The sequence below is a fragment of the Budorcas taxicolor genome, chromosome 11, assembly GCF_023091745.1.
Source record: "Budorcas taxicolor isolate Tak-1 chromosome 11, Takin1.1, whole genome shotgun sequence".
In the NCBI taxonomy this organism is placed as follows: domain Eukaryota; kingdom Metazoa; phylum Chordata; class Mammalia; order Artiodactyla; family Bovidae; genus Budorcas; species Budorcas taxicolor.
In genome coordinates, this window is record NC_068920.1 from 122,257,887 (window position 1) to 122,276,239 (window position 18,353).

Below are 18,353 nucleotides of genomic sequence, written 5' to 3' on the forward strand. Positions count from 1 at the left end.
ATGAAGTTAGAAGACACCCTCACACTATACACAAAAGTAAACTCAAAATGGCCTACAAATGTGAATATAAAGCATGACATCATAAAACTCCTAGAAGTTTTATGAAGAACTCCATAAAACATAGGCAAAACATTCCCTGACATAAATCGTAACAACCTTTTTTTTGGGTCAGTCTACAAGGGCAATAGAAATAAAAGCAAAAATAAACAAATGAGACCTAATCAAACTAAAACTTTTTAACAGCAAAGGAAACCATAAGCAAAATGAAAAGACAGCCTACAGACTGGGAAAAAGTATTTGCAAATATATAACTGGCAAGAGCTTAATTTTCAAAATATACAAACAGCTCATACTATTCAGTAACAAAAAACCAAACAACCCAATCAAAAAATTGGCAGAAGACCTAAACAGACATTTCTCCAAAGAAAACATACAGATGGCCAATAGGTACATGAAAATATGCTTAGCATTGTTAATTATTACAGAAATTCAAGTAAGAATTACAATGAGGTACCACCTCACACCAGTCAGAATGGCCATCATTAAAAAGTCTACAAATAACAAATGCTGGAGAGGGTGTGGAGAAAAGGGAACCCTACTACACTGTGTATACACATACACATACACCCACATACACACAGTTGGTGGGAGTGTGAATTGGTGCAGCCATTTTGGAAAACAGTATGGAGATTTCTCAAAAAACTAAAAATAGAGTTGCCATATGATTCAGCAATCCCACTCCAGAGCATATACCCGGACAAAATTACAATTTGGAAAGATACATGCACCCTATGTTCATAGCAGCACTATTCACAATAGCCAAGACATGGAAGCAATCTTAATGTCCGTTGACAGATAAATGGATAAAGGTGTATGGAAATGGAATACTACTCAAAAAAAGAATGAAATAATGTTGTTGCAGCAACATGGATGGACCTAATGATTATCACACTAAGTGAAGTCAGTCAGAAAGAGGAAAACAAATACCATATGATATCACTTATATGTGGAATCTAAAATATGACACAAACGAACTTATCTACCAAACAGAAACAGACTCACAGACACAGAGAACAACCTGTGGTTGCCAAAGGGAGGGGGCCTGGGAAGGGAGGACTGGGAGTTTGGGACTAGCAGATGCAAACTGTTATAAAGAGAATGGATACAACAAGGTCCCGTCATATAGCACTGCTGCTGCTAAGTCACTTCAGTCGTGTCCGACTCTGTGTGACCCCATAGACAGCAGCCCACCAGGCTCCCCCGTCCCTGGGATTCTCCAGGCAAGAACACTGGAGTGGGTTGCTATTTCCTTCTCCAATGCATGAAAGTGAAAACTGAAAGTGAAGTTGCTCAGTCGTGTCCAACCCTCAGCGACCCCATGAACTGCAGCCTTCCAGGCTCCTCCGTCCATGGGATTTTCCAGGCAAGAGTACTGGAGTGGGGTGCTATTGCCTTCTATATTCAATATCCTATAATAAAACATAATGGAAAAGTAAAAGAAATTTTTTAATTAAAAAAAAAGAAAGCATCCCTGACTACTAAACACTCCCCTAGTAGAGATGATAATTGAGGGACCAGTGATGGAGCCAGAAGATCCAACCCATTCGTACAAAGCGGTCAGTCCTTGTCCTGGTCCAGCAAGGCTGAAGACTAACTGGGCGAGTATGAGATCAGTCAGAAAGGCTCATTAGCACTACAGAGCAATTGTTCCTAAACCCCTGGAGGAGACAGGCAAGGCCATCCCAGGGGATGGTCTGACACATGGCCTGGAGCCTGTGGTAGAGGTGGGGTAACAGTGATGAGGGGAGGAAGGTGTGCCATAGGGTACAGGACATCCCACTGACACCCTTGCTGCCCTTGGGTGTTTACACTGGGAGTGACTCCACAGTGGGAACACACGTGGGTGAGAGTCAGAGCGTAGCTCAAGCCCACGTCTGGCCACAGGTACCCCAAAACCTCAACCTTGTCCTTAGTCCTACAAGAGTGAGAATCTCCCCAAACCAGTGTGTTAACCCCATTCTGGTGGCCCAATCTTTTGTGATCCCTGAAAACAATATCGTACTGACCCAGCAAAAGCAAATCACTCACCAGGCCTCCTTCCCAGGGCTCCACAGGTCCCAGGAACCATCCCAACTTTAGAAAAACAGATTCCAAAGCAGGGGAGCATGGGTATGGAGGATCAGGGTCTCACTTGTCTGGGTCTAAGGGTGGTGGGAAAACACTGTCTCCCTGTGTTGAGAGCATCTGCAGCAGTTCTGGCATCTGGTCTGGTCCTGGCAGTGGGATGGACCACAGCCAGGGTTAGCTAGAAGGGAGAGGGAAAGCCCACAGGTTCTGCTGGAGAGGCACTTCTAATTCCTTTTGAGAACTTTTCCTTTGCATTCGCAACCTGGCTAACTGTTTGGTACAAGAGGCCTAGATTTTGGCCTATCTCAACTTTTGACATGCCTTCCTCTCCGTGTTTAATCACTCATACCTTTTGATTTAAAGTGAGAGATGTGTGACTCTTCCTTTCACTTGAACACGTAGAGGCCATGGTAGGGTTATTAACTGACCTAGTTTCAATATTGTCGGGTCTCGGAATAGGGAGGCCGAGGAGAGTGAACAAAATGGGGGAGACAGCTGGCTGGTGGAGCAGTCAGAACACACGCAGTATTTATTTTCTCTTACATAGGTGTAGTTTTCAGCACCCCAAAACTGTTATAGTAACACCAAACTGATCACAGATAATAATAACAAAAAGGCATAATAATACATTTGAAATATGACAAGAATTATCAAAATGTGGCAAAGAGAGAAAATGAGCTGTCACTCTTGTAAAAATGGTGCTCGTAGACTTGCTCAACACAGAGTTGCTGCAAACTTTCAGTTTGTGAAAAACAATATCTGCAAAGCACAATAAAGTGAGGAATGCCTGTATTTTAGCAGTTCTTTTTTTTTTATTGCTGAGATGATTCTGTTTATTCTTTTGTATTCTGTTCTACAAACAGAATTCACAGCTTATTTTCCTACTGATGGACTTGGGGCTGCTTCCATCACCTGTGATTTAGTACCATGTTCTGAGGCACCTCAGATGTATGCAGGGTCCACTCAGGATTAGCTGCTAGAGTGGAAGTCAAAGCCTCCATGTTCAGCTCCCTAGGAAAAGGTTGATTAGTTTTCTAAGAGCTTAGAGTCCCTTGGCTTGTTTGCCAGCATCAGTGCTCATGGACAGACAATCGAGATTAAGTCAGAAACCAATAAACCTGGGGCAGTCACAGCTGCCTGATGACTGACTGCCAAATAGACCTGTCCAGATATGCCATTCAGCTCATGCTGGTGAGTAACTCTGCTCCTGGAACAATGACTCTTGTGTAATGAATGAAATTCACAGAAGGAATTAGACTCCTACTGTTTGCCACATTCCAAAGCAATTAACCAACTGAAGGCTAATGGGAGCCTCAGCTTCTTCTGGAGTTTAGGTCAGACATATCAGTACAGACATATAAATCAATACAATAAAATAAAGCATAACCATCTAGAGTGTCTCCAACTTATCATTCATCCAGAAAGTAGAATATGGATGATGTGTCTCTCAGAGGAGGACAGTGAGGTGGCTGACAAGGCCTGGGTTCTCAAAGAGGGTCCATCAACTGGGCTTGCTGAGGCCCAATTTGGAGAATTGGATAAAACAGGAGGTGTGGCCATGCACAGAGCAAGATTTTCAAAATGACTCCTGCCTCCCAGTCCTCTTTTCCTCTCCACCCCCCAAAATATTGGAGTAAGAGGAAATGTAATGCTGGCTCCACCAACACAGCTCCTCTAAAGGGGCCCACAGTGAACCACTGACACTCCCACCAGCTGCAGCCAACTTCCCTTTCTGTGTCCTTGCCCAGTTTCACAGGAAGCTTTGTGCTTTCTGCTTTCGGCCACCAGCAAACTCAGAGATACATTTGCCACCCAAATATCTCAGGTGTATAATACCTTATCATCTAGACACCCTATTTTTTTTCTTTAAAATTTTTTCTTTATTTCTTTGACTGTCCTGGCTGTTAGTTGCTGCATATAGGATTTAGTTCCCTGACTAGGGATTGAACCCAGGCCCCCTGTATTGTGAGTGTGCTTAGCCACTGGACTGCCAGGGAAATCTGTCAACCTATTCTGATTGGTCCTTTCCCTCATCCTAATTTCATTTTGCATTTACATTTCGCTAACACACTGTGCATTTCCTATAAGCCATGTTTAATCCTTCATGGAATGACGTGCTGCTGCTGCTACTAAGTCACTTCAGTCGTGTCCGACCCTGTGCGACCCCAGAGATGGCAGCCCACAAGGCTCTGCCATCCCTGGGATTTTCCAGGCAAGAACACTGGAGTGGGTTGCCATTTCCTTCTCCAATGCATGAAAGTGAAAGGTGAAAAAGTCGCTTAGTCGTGTCCAACTCTTTGCAACCCCATGGACTGCAGCCCACCAGGCTCCTCCGTCCATGGGATTTTCCAGGCAAGAGTACTGGAGTGGGGTGCCATTGAATGAGGTGAGGTATGAATAAATAAGTCAGAAAGCCTGACCTCAGAGCTAAGTTGAATCCATCTACATTTCTTCTCTACTCCTACCCAGCAGGGTGGCTGATACAGTGACTCCTTCCGGTGAGTACAGCTGCCTCTGGAGGTGATGCTTTCCAACCTTCTTACCAGTGCTTTGAACTTTTACTTATTTATTCATTCAACAAGTATCTACTGAACACCTAATATATGCCAATGGCCAGGTGAAATAAGTAGGTCCCTGGTCCTGTGGAATCTCCCCCTGTAGGGGGAGGGGGGGGATTGACAGAGATAAATAACTGAGCCAAAAAAAGGAAAAAAAAAAATCACATGGTTTTGGATAAGTTCTATAAAGAAACTGTGTTTTAGCTAGGACAGTCAGAGGAGGCCCCTGAGAGGGGGCGATATTTGAACAAAGGCATGAATAAAGGGATGGAGGTAAGCCAGAGGATGTTCTGGGGGAAGAATTTTCCAGGCTTTGGGAACAGCCATGCAAAGGCCATGTGATGACCCAGTGAGCTTGACCCATTCTGGGTGAAATTTGACTGCCGTCACCATCTCCACTAGCATTCAGGTCTGAGCCACCTCACACTCCTGCAGGGGCCTCCTGACTAAGCCCCCTTCTTCTGCTCTTGGTCCTCTTCAGTCTATTCAGTACACAGCAGCCAGAGAGAGCAGTTGAAATTATAAATCAGTTTATTCCACTCTCTTGCTCAAAAGGCTTCATCAGTTTCCAATTACACTCAGAATAAATTCCAAAGTCTTTACCACAACATATGAGGACTTATACGACCTGATTCCTTCTCTCCTACCACCGCTATTACTATCATCACCACCACCATCACCATTATGATCATCAGACTGCCACGACTCCACTATCACCTCATCATCACTGCCATCAACATCACCATCACGACCACTTCAGGCACACACCAAAGAGAAAAGCCTCCGTAATAATTATACTAGTTAATACATGCACATTAGTATCAGTTCAGTTCAGCTCAGTCGCTCAGTCGTGTCTGACTCTTTGTTAATATATACATAGATATCCATGTATAAAGCTCCTATTGTACGGCAGACATTGTTCTTAGCACTTCCCAGGTGGTGCTAGTGGTTAAGAACCCACCTGCCAATGCAGGAGACAAAACAGACGAGGGTTCAATCCCTGGCTCGAGAAGATCCCTTGGAGAAGGAAATGGCAACCCACTCCAGTATTCTTGCCTGGAGAATCCCACGGACAGAGGAGCCTGGTGGGCTACAGTCCCTGGGGTCTCAAAGAGTCCGACATGACTGAAGTGACTTAGCACACAGCACATTCTGAGCACTTTCCACATAGCAACTCATTTAAGCATCACATTTAATATGTAAATTCAAACATAATTTATACAAATTTAAGTCATATAAATATAAAGCCTCAAATTTTCACATAATAGCCCACTTAAGCTTCAACAATGCTGAGGAGAAAACACTATTATCGTTATCAACACCACTCTCACTTCATAGATAAGGAAACCGAAATTTAACAAAGTAACAAAATAGAAGAAACTTAGGTCCCTGACAGGATGGAGCCCTTTTATCCATCCTGGATTGCTTAGGGGAGAAAAAAATCAACTTCTGCCTGCTTTAAGCCTCTGTTCCACCAGATCTTCATGACAACAGCTGAACTCGTATCTGTGATGACAAATGGGCAAAGTCAACCTGGAAAAGAGAGGTTTGCTAGTGGCAGGGCCACTGTCCTCATCTCAGAAACTGACGTGCCAAGGGGCCATGTTCGTCTCTGTGTGAGGCTAGAGATTTCTGAAGACCTCTACACCGGGCTACACAAGCCAGACTCACACACTAGAGGTGGGAGGAGCCCATCTCTGCAGCAAGGTGCTGAGGCTTTTATTTATGTAGAACCATAAATGTCCCAGTAGATTTTACGAGCGTAAAGCAGAAAATTATCAAATCAGAGCAAGGCTTATTAAGCCAAGAGCTGACACTCCAAAAAAAAGGCCTCATCTCACAAAAACAGGGTGTGTGTATATTTGGAGGATGTAAGATCATAGGAGAAACTAGACAGGCAATCTAATCTGATCTGAAGGCTGGGAAAGAGAAAAGGAGAGTGAGGTGAAAGAGGCTGAGCTGAGTCACAAGGAGCTGGTTTGGGAAGTGAACAGAAGGATTCAAAGTGTTCTTTCAAATCTCTTTTTTCATTGAAAAATCACTATAATAGTGAAAGAATGTTTTAAGCTTCTGTGATTTCACTAGTTTTTTAACAGCACTTTAAAAGGAATCTTTGATGTAAACATCCCTTCTAGTTTTTGTACTGGTTATTATCAATCTTATCTACAAGTTAATTCAACTCTAAAATTTCTGATTATACTTCCCCATATTTCTACACACCCATTGTTGTTGTTGGGAAAGTCACTTAAATCACAGAGCCTCAATTTTCTTGTCTTTAAAATGGGGTTAATAATACCTATAATAATACTGCATGGGGCTTCCCTCATAGCTCAGTTGGTAAATCATCTGCCTGCAATGCAGGAGACTTGGGTTCGATTCCTGGGTCAGGAAGATCCCCTGGAGAAGGAAATGGCAACCCACTCCAGTATTCTTGCCTGGAGAACCCCATGGACAGAGGAGTCTGGTGGGCTATAGTCCATGGCATTGCAAAGAGTCGACAGACTTAGTGACTAAACAACAAATTGTATTTACTCACTGGACCACCAGGGAAGCCCCATGAAGGGGACATTTTAAAACCAAAGAGCAACAAGGCTGACTGGAGCTTAAGCCCACTGGCAACTCTGGAGTCCACACAGCAAAGTCACCTCAGAGTTATCCCACCTGAGTAGCTGCTTCTACACCAATTCGCATCATCCATTGGTGGAGGGCTGCTCTGGAGCTTGGGGGAAGTTCCAATTCTCTGAAACTCTGGCCTGTCATCAGCCACATGGCCTCCTGTCTAGCAGGCTCCTGGTGCCAGAGAAAGCCCAGTGCATTGGGAGATCTGGCCAGCGTTCACACAGTAGTAGAGGCCCTGGGAAATATTGTAGGGGTGTTGACAGTGTCTGCTTCACACATGCTTACATTTCAGGGGCAGAGACAACTCTGGGAAGCCCTATATCTTTATACATAATGTCAGAAGAATAAGAAACTTGTGTCCCCTCTCAGCACACTTGGAAGTGAGGCTCAGGTCAGAATAGCTCTTGGGAAATGGATAAATACAGAGCTTTACCTGAAAATCTGTTAGTTTCCCAGCACCTGGAGTGCTGGGCGGTGCTTCCAGGGGCAATGACCCTAGACAGGGTGTTCATGTATGGGCATATTTGTTGGTTTCTTTCCATGCAGTGTGGTGGATCAGTGTATTTCATGGCCCGAGTCCTAGCAACCAGTTCAGGGATGAACTTATGACCCACATTAGTAAAATTCAGAATTAATTCTAGAATGTTTGCTGGAATAACAAGGAAAATAGTCTCTCTTTCTACAAGACATGAAACTGGGAATCTGTAAGCCTGGAGCTATGGAGGCCACTGTATAAAAGGAAACTGCCCGAAGAATGGCAACAGAAAAAAAAGAAAAGAGCCAAAGGCTGTGAAGCAACCGAGGGCTGATAACATCACATGAACTACTGGGTCTAGCTATGCCTGAGTACCAACCAAACACCCTCCTGACTTTTCAGTTATGTGTATTAAGATGAATACGATTTGCTAAAGCAATTTTTTTTCTGTCACATATCTGGAAGAGTTTTCGCAAATATAAGATATGAACTTGCAAACAAGATTTCCAGGCAAGTCCTGGTTAAAAGAATCAAGAAAAATGTCAACTGCTCTTTTTTAAAAAAAAAATTTATTTTTAAAATTGGAGGGTAGCAGCTTAACAATATTGTGTTGGTTTCTGCCATATATCAAAGTGAATCAGCCATAGGTATCCATATGTCCCCTCCCTCTTAAACCTCCCTCCCATATCCCACCCCATTCCACCCCTCTAGTCAACTGCTCTTAATGCTTCTCAGAACTAATTTTCTGAAACATTGGTGAATGGCAACTTAAGGGTTACCATTGCAATACAATCAGTCCTTAGAAGTGAGTGTAAGCTTCTCCTTCTTTATCTCTGGAAAATAATTGATGGGACACTTGTTAGAGAAAAATCCACATTGGCTTGTTAAAGAAATAAGTGACTTCTAGTGCCTTCCAATGAGTTATTGGCCCATTAGAGCCTCAGCCAGACTTTTCTTGGCATCTTTCAAGGCCAACCAGGGTAAGAGATCAGAATAGGATCGCATAGTAATAGTTAACATTTTTGAGCACTTATTATGTGTCTGGTAGAGTTCTAAAATGTTTCATATCTATAAACTCAATCTTCACAAAAATCCTATGAGATAGGCACTATTTTTATCCCTGCTGTACAGATGAGGAGTTGAAGAAGAGAGGTTAAGTAACTTACTAAGAGTCACACAGCTGGGGCATAGTAGGACCAGGACTCAATCCAGGAATCTAGAACCTACACTCTTTTCTCATCACCCCACATAAAGAAAGGACCCAAACCTGCTTTCCACTAATGCCACAGCACCAGCCGAGCATGTTTCCAACCTATTCCTACAAGTGAGATGTGAACTATTCCTCTCAGGGTGAGATGGGCCAGGAGTAGTCAGGCATTTGGGGGCAGAGGCCGTTTTGTGGAATTAGTTGTAGGTGCATAATACAGCTAAAGTCTTGGAGAACATTCCTGGGGGAAGGTGGGGTCTAGCTCCTCTCCAGGGCCCTTTCCTTCTCCTTTTCTGTAGTCACCATACCAAAGCACCTCATGCTCAATGTGCCATTTCCCTCACTGTCTGCTGATGGCCTCACCACCTGTTCCACCAAGAAGAGAGCATCTGAGCCCCTCAGGTTCCTGCTCCCATAAATGTACTAGCATCTCCAAACATAGGAACCCAGGTTCCTATGCTTAGCCTAAGAGGATGGGTCCCATCTCCTCCAGGCTTTGCCTTCACTCCGGATCCCATTCCTGTTACCTCTGCAGACTTCCCAGACCCAATTATTTTCTCTCCATCCTGGCTCCCTCTCCTTAACCAGTAAGACTGGCGTCCTGCCTCCCTCCCAACCTAAAAAAAAAGTTAAAAAGCCAACCACCAACTCCTTTTCATTGCCACACCTCATGAAAGAGGTCCACAGTGGTGTTTCTACTTCTTCACACCCAATCTCTCTGCAACCTGCTATCTGGTTTCTGCCCACCACCCGCTCTCTTTACAAACTGTTCCTGTGCCAAGCTTGGGTGAGCTAATCTTATTTGACATCCCTACTGCGTTGGCAACCCCCTTCTCCTTTTTTGAGTGTGAATAATAGTGTGGCAGTAAAGAGTGCTGTCTCAGGAGACAGACTATCTGAATTCAAAGTCCAGCTTCTACCTGTGTGACCTTGAGCAAGTGACTTAATCTCTCTGAGCTCCATTTTTCTCTTTCTTAGAGGTACTTAGAAAAAAATTCACTCATTTATTTATTTGGTTGCATCAGGTCTTAGTTGCACCATGCACGATCTTTTGTTATGGCGCCTGGACTCTCTAGTTGTGGCATGAGGGTTCAGCACCGAAAGGCTTGGTTGCCTGTGGCTTGTGGAATGTGGGATCTTAGTTCCCTAACCACATCCCCTGCATTGCAAGGCAGATTCTTAACCACTAACCCAACCAGGGAAGTCCCTCTTAGAGGTACTTATAATAATGGTGGTTTACACAATCAAGTACCTTAGACTGGATGAAATATGGTACCTTGCTACACAGAGATTAATGGTGTTTCTTCCTATTAAAAGCCTTGGTGACTCTCTTTTGCCTGGAGTATGACATCCAACTCCTTAACCACAAATACAGGGCCCATTCCCATCTCCCCCAACTCTACCAACACCAGATCACAGAGATGCCTCCACAAATTACTCTCACTTCTTCAGGGGGCCAGTTCAGAGGGGAATATGGGGTGGGAGATTGGTGTCCTGGAGCCTCTGCTATGGAAGTCAGCAGGCTGGACCTGCATTCACTTTCCCCCTCTCTGAGTCATGGCTAGAAAATTATTTTTCAACAATAAATAAAATATTAAAATTTCAGATTTTATTTTATAAAGAGAGAACACTTGAAACTAAAAGGCATTTAAAAATTAGGATTTGATGTGGGAAATAATGAAAAAGAACATGTTTTGGGAAAACAATTCTATTTCATACATGTGTAAGTATAGTTCAGTATGTATGTTTCAAACCCTATTTAAATGGTTTCTAAATTTTGGAGTAGAGTTGATGTCACAAGAAATGTGATAGTTCATTCAAGTACAATTCAGTTCACTTCAGTCACTCAGTCGTGTCCGACTCTTTGCGACCCCATGCATCACAGCACACCAGGCCTCCCTGTCCATCACCAACTCCCAGAGTTCACTCAGACTCACGTCCATCGAGTCCGTGATGCCATCCAGCCATCTCATCCTTGGTCGTCCCCTTCTCCTCTTGCCCTCAATCCCTCCCAGCATCAGAGTCTTTCCCAGTGAGTCAACTCTTCGCACGAGGTGGCCAAAGTACTGGAGCTTCAGCTTTAACGTCATTCCTTCCAAAGAAATCCCAGGGTTGATCTCCTTCAGAATGGACTGGTTGGATCTCCTTGCAGTCCAAGGGACTCTCAAGAGTCTTCTCCAACACCATAGTTCCAAAGCATCAATTCTTCGGCACTCAGCCTTCTTCACAGTCCAACTCTCACATCCATACATGGCCACAGGAAAAACCATAGCCTTGAGTAGACGGACCTTAGTCAGCAAAGTAATGTCTCTGCTTTTGAATATACTATTTAGGTTGGTCATAACTTTTCTTCCAAGGAGTAAGCGTCTTTTCAAGTACAGTTTCACAGTAAAGATTTGTTATGGTGTTCTTGAACTTGATTGTTCTTGAACTAATTTTTCATTAGTTTGGTGTTTTACTCTGAGCTATCAGAGAAGCCCTCTTAAATAACTATAGATTAGAAATTACAAAAATAGTAAAAGAGGCTTTATGTACTCCTATGATTTATTCTTAACAGATGCTAGAAACCTATATAACGAAATATGTCCATAACATTTAAAAGTTCAAATAAAACTTACAAAAGAGGGGTTTTGTGCATTTTGTATATATTTGGGGGACAAATTCCACTTGGTCACAGCACATTATTATTATTATGTATTGTTGAACTTCATTTGCTTATATTTTGTTGAGGATTTCTGTGTCTATATTCACAGGTATATTGGCCTGTCACTTCATTTCCTTAGATATCTTGTCAGGTCTTGATATCAGGGTTATGCATATCTCCTAAAATGAATTTTAAAACTTTCCCTTCTTCTCTCTTTTTGAAAGTTTGTGCATGATTTATAGTATTTTTCTCCTTAAATGAATCTAATTCACAAGTGAAATCATCTTGGAATAGGGAGCTTCCCTGTGGCTCAGATGGTAAAAGCATCTGTGTGCAATGCGGGAGACCCAGGTTCTGTCCCTGGGCGGGGAAGATACCCTGCAGAAGGAAATGACACCCTACTCCAGTACTCTTGCCTGGAAAATTCCATGGATGGAGGAGCCTCGTAGGCTATAGTCCCTGGGGTCGCAAAGAGTCAGACACAACTGAGCGACTTCACTTTTCTTTGTGACAAGCTTCTGATAATGAATTAAATTTCTTTATAAAATATAGATTATTTAGATCTTCTGTTTCTTCTGTGTCAATTTTGGTCAGTTGTATTTTTCAAAGGAAGTTCATCTCACTTAGTTAGCAACTTTACTGGCATAAAGTTGTTCATAGTATTCCCCTATTACCATTATAAAGCCTGAAGTATTGGCCCTTCTTCCACCCCATATATTGGAAACTTGAATTTTCTCTCTCTTTTTTAACAGTCTTACTATGGGTTTATAAATTTTATGAAACTTCAAACAACCAGTTTTCAAGTTTGTTAAAAATCCCTACAGTTTGTTTTCTGATATACTGATTTCCATTTGATACTTATTGTTTTTTCTTTCCTTGGGTTTAATTCCCTTATTTTTCTTTTTAAAGTGGAATTTGGATAATTAGTTTTAAACCTTTCTTCTTTTCTAATATGATCAGGTTGGTGCTATTGATTTCTCTCTAAGTGCTGTACCCTATAAATTTTATAAATGGAAATGTAACATTGACTTTTTATCACTCTGCTTAAATATTCTCTAATTTCTCTTAAAATAGCTTCTTTAACCCATATTTATTTAGAAGTATTAAATATTATTTAATAGTCAAATATTTATAATTATCTAGGTATTTTATTCAGTTTAATTTCATTCCATTGTGGTCAAAAAACACACTCTGTAAGATTTCAGTCTTTTGAAATGTGTGAATATAAACAAGTATGTAACTTGCTTTATAGAAAATGGAAAGTAGTTATCAGAGAGGTGAGGATAAAGTACCGTGAGAGTGGCAAGAAAAGGAAATTCCAGCCAGGCTCAATCATGGAAGGCTTATGGAGGGAGGTGGCATCTGAGCTGGGTCTTGAAGGATGGACACGATTAAGAAATAAGGAGTTTTTCTTCCTTAGAGGAAGGAAAAACTCCAATTAGACTCAATTTTCCTTAAAAGGATAAATTATGATTGTCTTATATGAAACCCAGGACCTCAGAGCACTGCTGAGCACTGCTGAGTGCACTTCAGATAGGTTTCATTAAAGGGACCACCAACCTATGGCCCCAGTTCTTTCCTCTAAGCGTCCTTAAAACACCTGCTCCCAAACCACCGCTTAAATACTTTGAATTTTGAATCTGGTCACCTCCTGTTTTAGAAACTCAATCTGCACAATATATTCTGAACTAGTAATAACAACAACCAGATTTCATAACTTGAAAAGCGCTTTTCTTTTCAAGTTCCCTGTACTCACCACTCTAAGTTTTCTTTTTATGCCCACAAATATAGGAGTTTAAGAAGTGAGATACACTGGGAAGTCTGTATTTGTAGTCACCCCTCTTCCTTTCGGAGAAGTTTGGAATTCTCAGTGACATCACTGGAGGAAAGCTCTATTTGTCACTACAGTCATGTGGCAAGAGTCACTCTTGAAAGTGTCACAGGCAGGAGGCAAGTGCCTCGTGGGGATCTATGTCATCTGAAAATAACTCCTGATCAGAGCCCTCTGGGTGAGTGATGCAATTAAACCTGGGCCTGAATCCATTATCCTTCAGCCAAGCAACATAGAGGATGAGATGGTTGGATGGACGAGTTTGAGAAAACTCCGGGTGAAGGACGTGGAAGGCTGTGCTGCAGTCCATGGGGTCGCAATGAGTCAGACACGAAATAGCAACTGAACAAGCAACATGTAGGCCACCTTTCCACTCTGTAGAATCTTGAGGGCTCACAGCCACCATCCCAGAGCTCAGGGCAGGGAGGGTGTTCTTACCTGTTTCTCATTGAAAGTCCCTCAAGGGACTGAGCAGGGCCCAGTTGAGCCTCTTCCCTGAGCTCAGCACACGGTGAGTGTGGCCTTTACCCTGCTCTGCCCTCTTAAAGGCGAGATGGTCACCCTTATCTTGACTCTTTCTTAGGGACTGAGCTCTTTATGTGGCAGGGTTTGCTTGGAATGTTTGCTCAGATCTTCTCTGACAGGCTGACACCTACCTTCCTGCCTAAAGTTAACAGTCTTGCCAGAGGTCATGGGCTAGCCTGTGTCACAGGTGCCCTGGGGACCTGTGGGTGGTCTGAATGGCTGAGTCCTGACAGCTGACTCCCAAAAGACTCCAAAGCCACACCAAAGTCTATCAAGGCCTTCAGTTCTAGATAGAATCATTTAATATAATTCCTGGCAAGAAAAGTGGAATCCAAAGTCAGGGTGAGGGTTAGTCCTCTGTGGGTCTAATGAAGCCTATTTGAAAAAAATCAGCTGCTGTTCCATTTGGTCTTGCTGAAAGTCCATGTCCTCTGGCTAGTGGCTGATTTTGGACACACCAGCATGCCTGCCCATGTGTGACACACTTCAGCCGTGTGTTTACAATGAAACCTGCAGCAAGGTCCCCACCTCAAGTGAGCAGTACCTCCTTGGCTTTTGCAATTCCTAGGCTGAAGGGCTCCCTAATTAGGATGGTGGTGAAGATGAAACTCTCCCCAGAATGCTTCTCTTCAGAGGCACCTGATGCTTTTGTGTTAGAGACACAGACAAAAGGTGAGGACAGAAAATGCCTTTTCCTCTGCAAGCACACCATCTCCAGCAATGACATCTGATTGTTTCTCAGCCTGACTTGGCAAAGCCTGCCAGCTCAGTTCTTCACACCAGGCAGAAAATGGGCACCTGGTACCTCGCTCTCCAAGTGTGGAGTGAAGAATGTACAGGGAACCTCCGGGCTAGAGGCCCCCTTGAGGTTGTGAGGCCTGGATGAGTGTTTTTCTTTAAAAATTATTTATTTTTTAATTGGAGGATAATTGATTTACAATGTTGTGTTAGTTTCTGCCTTACAACAATGTGAATCAGATGTCAGGATACATATGTCCCCTGTCTTGAACCTCCCTCCCAACTCCCACCCCATCCCAGCCCTCTAGGTTGTCACAGAGCACCAGGCTGAGGTTCCTGGGTTATACAGCAACTTCCCACTAGCTATCCATTTTACATATTGCAATGTATATGTTTCAATGCTATTCTCCCAATTCATTCCACCCTCTCCTTCCTGCACTGTGTCCAGGAGACTGTTTCCTATGCCCTTTCTCTATTTCCTGCCTTGCAAACAGGTTCTTCAGTACCATATATCTAGATATATGCATTAATATACAATATTTGTTTTTCTCTTTCTGACTCACTTCATTCTGCGTAACAGGATCTAGGTTCAGCCACTTCAACTGCCTCAAATTTGTTCCTTTTTATGGCGAGTAACATCCATTGTATATATGTACCACATGTGTCAATGGATATCTAGGTTGCTTCCACGTCCTGGCTCTTGTAAACAGTGCTACAGTGAACAATGGGGTGTGCTGGTGCTCAGTCACGTCAGTCATTTCTGACTCTTGGCGACCCTATGCATTGTAGCATGTCAGGCTCTTCTGTCCATTGGATTTTCCCAGCAAGAATGCCGGAGTGAGCTGCCATGCCCTCCTCCAGTGGATCTTCCCAACCCAGAGATTGAACCCACGTCTCCTGCATCTCCTGCACTGGCAGGCAGGTTCTTTACCACTGAGCCACTGGGGAAGCCTGAAAATTGGGGTACATGTGTCTTTTTGAATTATGGTTTTTGCAGGGTGTATGCTCAGTAATGGGATTGCTGGGTCATAAGGTAGTTTTATTCTTAGGTTTTTTTTTAAAGGAATCTCCATACTGTTCTCCATAGTGGCTGCATCAGTTTATACTCCCACCTTAGAACATTTAGGGGCAAACACTTCAATCTCAAGTCTGGCATCTTCTTCCTGATGGGTTGGTTTATGTCACTAGTCCGTCCCATCAACTCATCAATTACTTCCTTACTTACTCCTCCCTGTTTTCCTCTCTCTTTGCAGAGGAGGCTAGTATTTGAGGACTGCAAGGTTTGGAGGCTTGTGGACTGAGACTGGAAACTAGAAAGAGGCCCAGGTGAAAAAATGAAATGCCTAACAGAGCCCTATGGCATATATTTGTCAAGAGAGGAAGGAATGTTGATGACCAGAAAGGCCAAGGGAAGGCTGCTGGCAACACCTCTTACAGATTTTGATAATGCATTTATAAGCCAAGCCAAATGCTACAGAAAGACATGTTCCAAATGTAATGGGTTTGACAAGCTGGGGTAATGTCAATGTCATATTTGTTTGAGACGTTTCCAGCATCCTCCCAGAATGTGCCCAGAGCAATAACTATTACAACAGCCTCATCGAAACAGGAGTGCCCTGGAGTGCTCCACCCTCCACTTCAGGGGTTAGGCTTCATGTATTAGCATACATTCCCGACACTTAACAGAACTCCCTCCTTGTGTATAAGATGCTCGGGCTCGAAATAATTGGTTTGCACTTAAATGCCCAAATATGATTATATAACTTTGATTCAATTAACAGGTCTGACTTGATTTAAACCTTGCCTAGGAGTGAGCCAAACAGTCATCTAAATAACAATTAGAACAAGACAAACCAGCCTGGCTGGTCTCCAGTGTGGAAGATTAAAGGAATCTCCGAGTCATCAGGTGGACCTGAGGATCCAGAGGTCCCAAGACTATGCTCACTTACCTTTGAGACCCAGGGCTAATGGTCTGGGGTTCACTCACAGTGGTCAGTGAGGGCTCTGACCATTGCTGTCTCTATCCAACGCAGCCATGATAAAATGGAGCCCAGGAAAGGTGATGTTGCCAGGCCAGGTTTGTTCCATCAGCTGAAAGCAGAGTGAAGACTCAAGTTCAGCACAAAGGGCTGTAGAGTTTATCTCATTCAACCTCCCTCCCAGTATAAGACCCTCTGACTGTCATCATGCCTCTGCTTGGCCTCTGTCAACAAACATCCATTACCTCCACCAATCTTGGATGGTTCCAACTATGATAAATTTTTCATTGTTTTGAGCTCAGACTCATATTCCTATAACTTTCATCCAAAGATCCTTTTATCCTTATCATCGTCATTTCTTGTTGCTTAATCACTAAGTCGTGTTCTTTGCAACCCCATGGACTGCATGCAGCACACCAGGCTTCCCTGTCTTTCACTCTCTCTGGAGTTTGCTCAGACTCATGTCCATTGAGTCAATGATGCCATCCATCCAACCATCTCATCCTCTGTCAACCCCTTCTCCTTCTGCCCTCAATCTTTCCCAGCATCGGGTCTTTTACAACGAGCCGGCTCTTCCTGTCAGGTGGCTGAAGTATCGGAGATTCAGCTTCAGCATCAGTCCTTCCAGTGAATATTCAGGGTTGATTTCCTTTAGTATTGACTAGTTTGATCTCCTTGCTGTCCAAAGGACTCTCAAGAGTCATTTCTTAACTTCCTCAATTCCACTCCTTCAAAATAGATCGTGGATCTTTAAAAAATCTGTTCTGCTAAGGAATGTTAACCAGCAGCTTAGACTCATGGTTTCTTACAAAACCCAATCGTGGGCCCTGCCTTGAATTTCAAATGTTTCAGCTGCCCCATTGCTGAACACCAAAACAGCCCCAGACCTGGCAGAGCTCAGAGGAATTAAGGAATCCAGAACTTTGCTGTACAAAGTCATTAGAAGTCTAGAACAAAATTGGAGAGGAAAATAATATAACTAATTAGAACCTTTGCCACAGAATGACATATGCTGATGGGAGAATCTGAATTGTTTTTCTGAATAGATTTTTATATCAATTTCATGGTGTTATTTATGATTAGCGAATGATGATATAGTATGTCTTTCATAATATTGGAAATGGATCCCACTGAGGGCAAGTTTGCAGAAGAAGAGGCCAGATTACCCAGTATCTTGATTAGATGTTTCATTTGAAGAGATTAGATAGAATTCATCACAGTTTACACAATGCATGGCACCTAAGATGCTGGGAGCTGTGTACCTGCCTGCCTTTGCCACCAGACTGTGAAGTCCTTGAAGGCAGGAAGAATGTCCCCTTCATTGCTGTATCCTCAAGGTTGGCACAGGTTTCTCAGTAAAGCATCGCTGGCCCACAGCCTCCATGAGAGAAGGGCTTTGGCTTCCTGGGCGGGGCAGCTGCCACCTTCAGGGTTTGATTTCTCACCACAGGTTCACTGTTAGCCCAGAATCCCTTGGCTTTCCACTTGTAATTGTAAACTACTTAGAAGTCTGGGGATCCCATCCTGATATAAGGGGGTGGGGAAGTATGAGTGAGGGGCTGGTGAGTACCTGTGTGATGGTGAACTGGGTTCTGACACTGTTCTCTGTTCTCTCCACTACCTTCTTTCCCTTCTCTCTCCACCTCCTTC

At 43.3% G+C, this 18,353-nt stretch overlaps 1 long non-coding RNA gene across 2 annotated transcripts in view; it reads right to left on the minus strand.

Moving 5' to 3' along the window:
- Positions 1-18,353, minus strand: part of LOC128055429 (uncharacterized) — a 122,965-nt gene that overhangs the window by 41,068 nt on the left and 63,544 nt on the right. For both annotated transcript variants that reach the window (XR_008200111.1, XR_008200112.1), the window contains exon 2: positions 16,674-16,815. This is a non-coding gene — a long non-coding RNA (uncharacterized LOC128055429). The remainder of the gene's footprint in view (positions 1-16,673; positions 16,816-18,353) is intronic.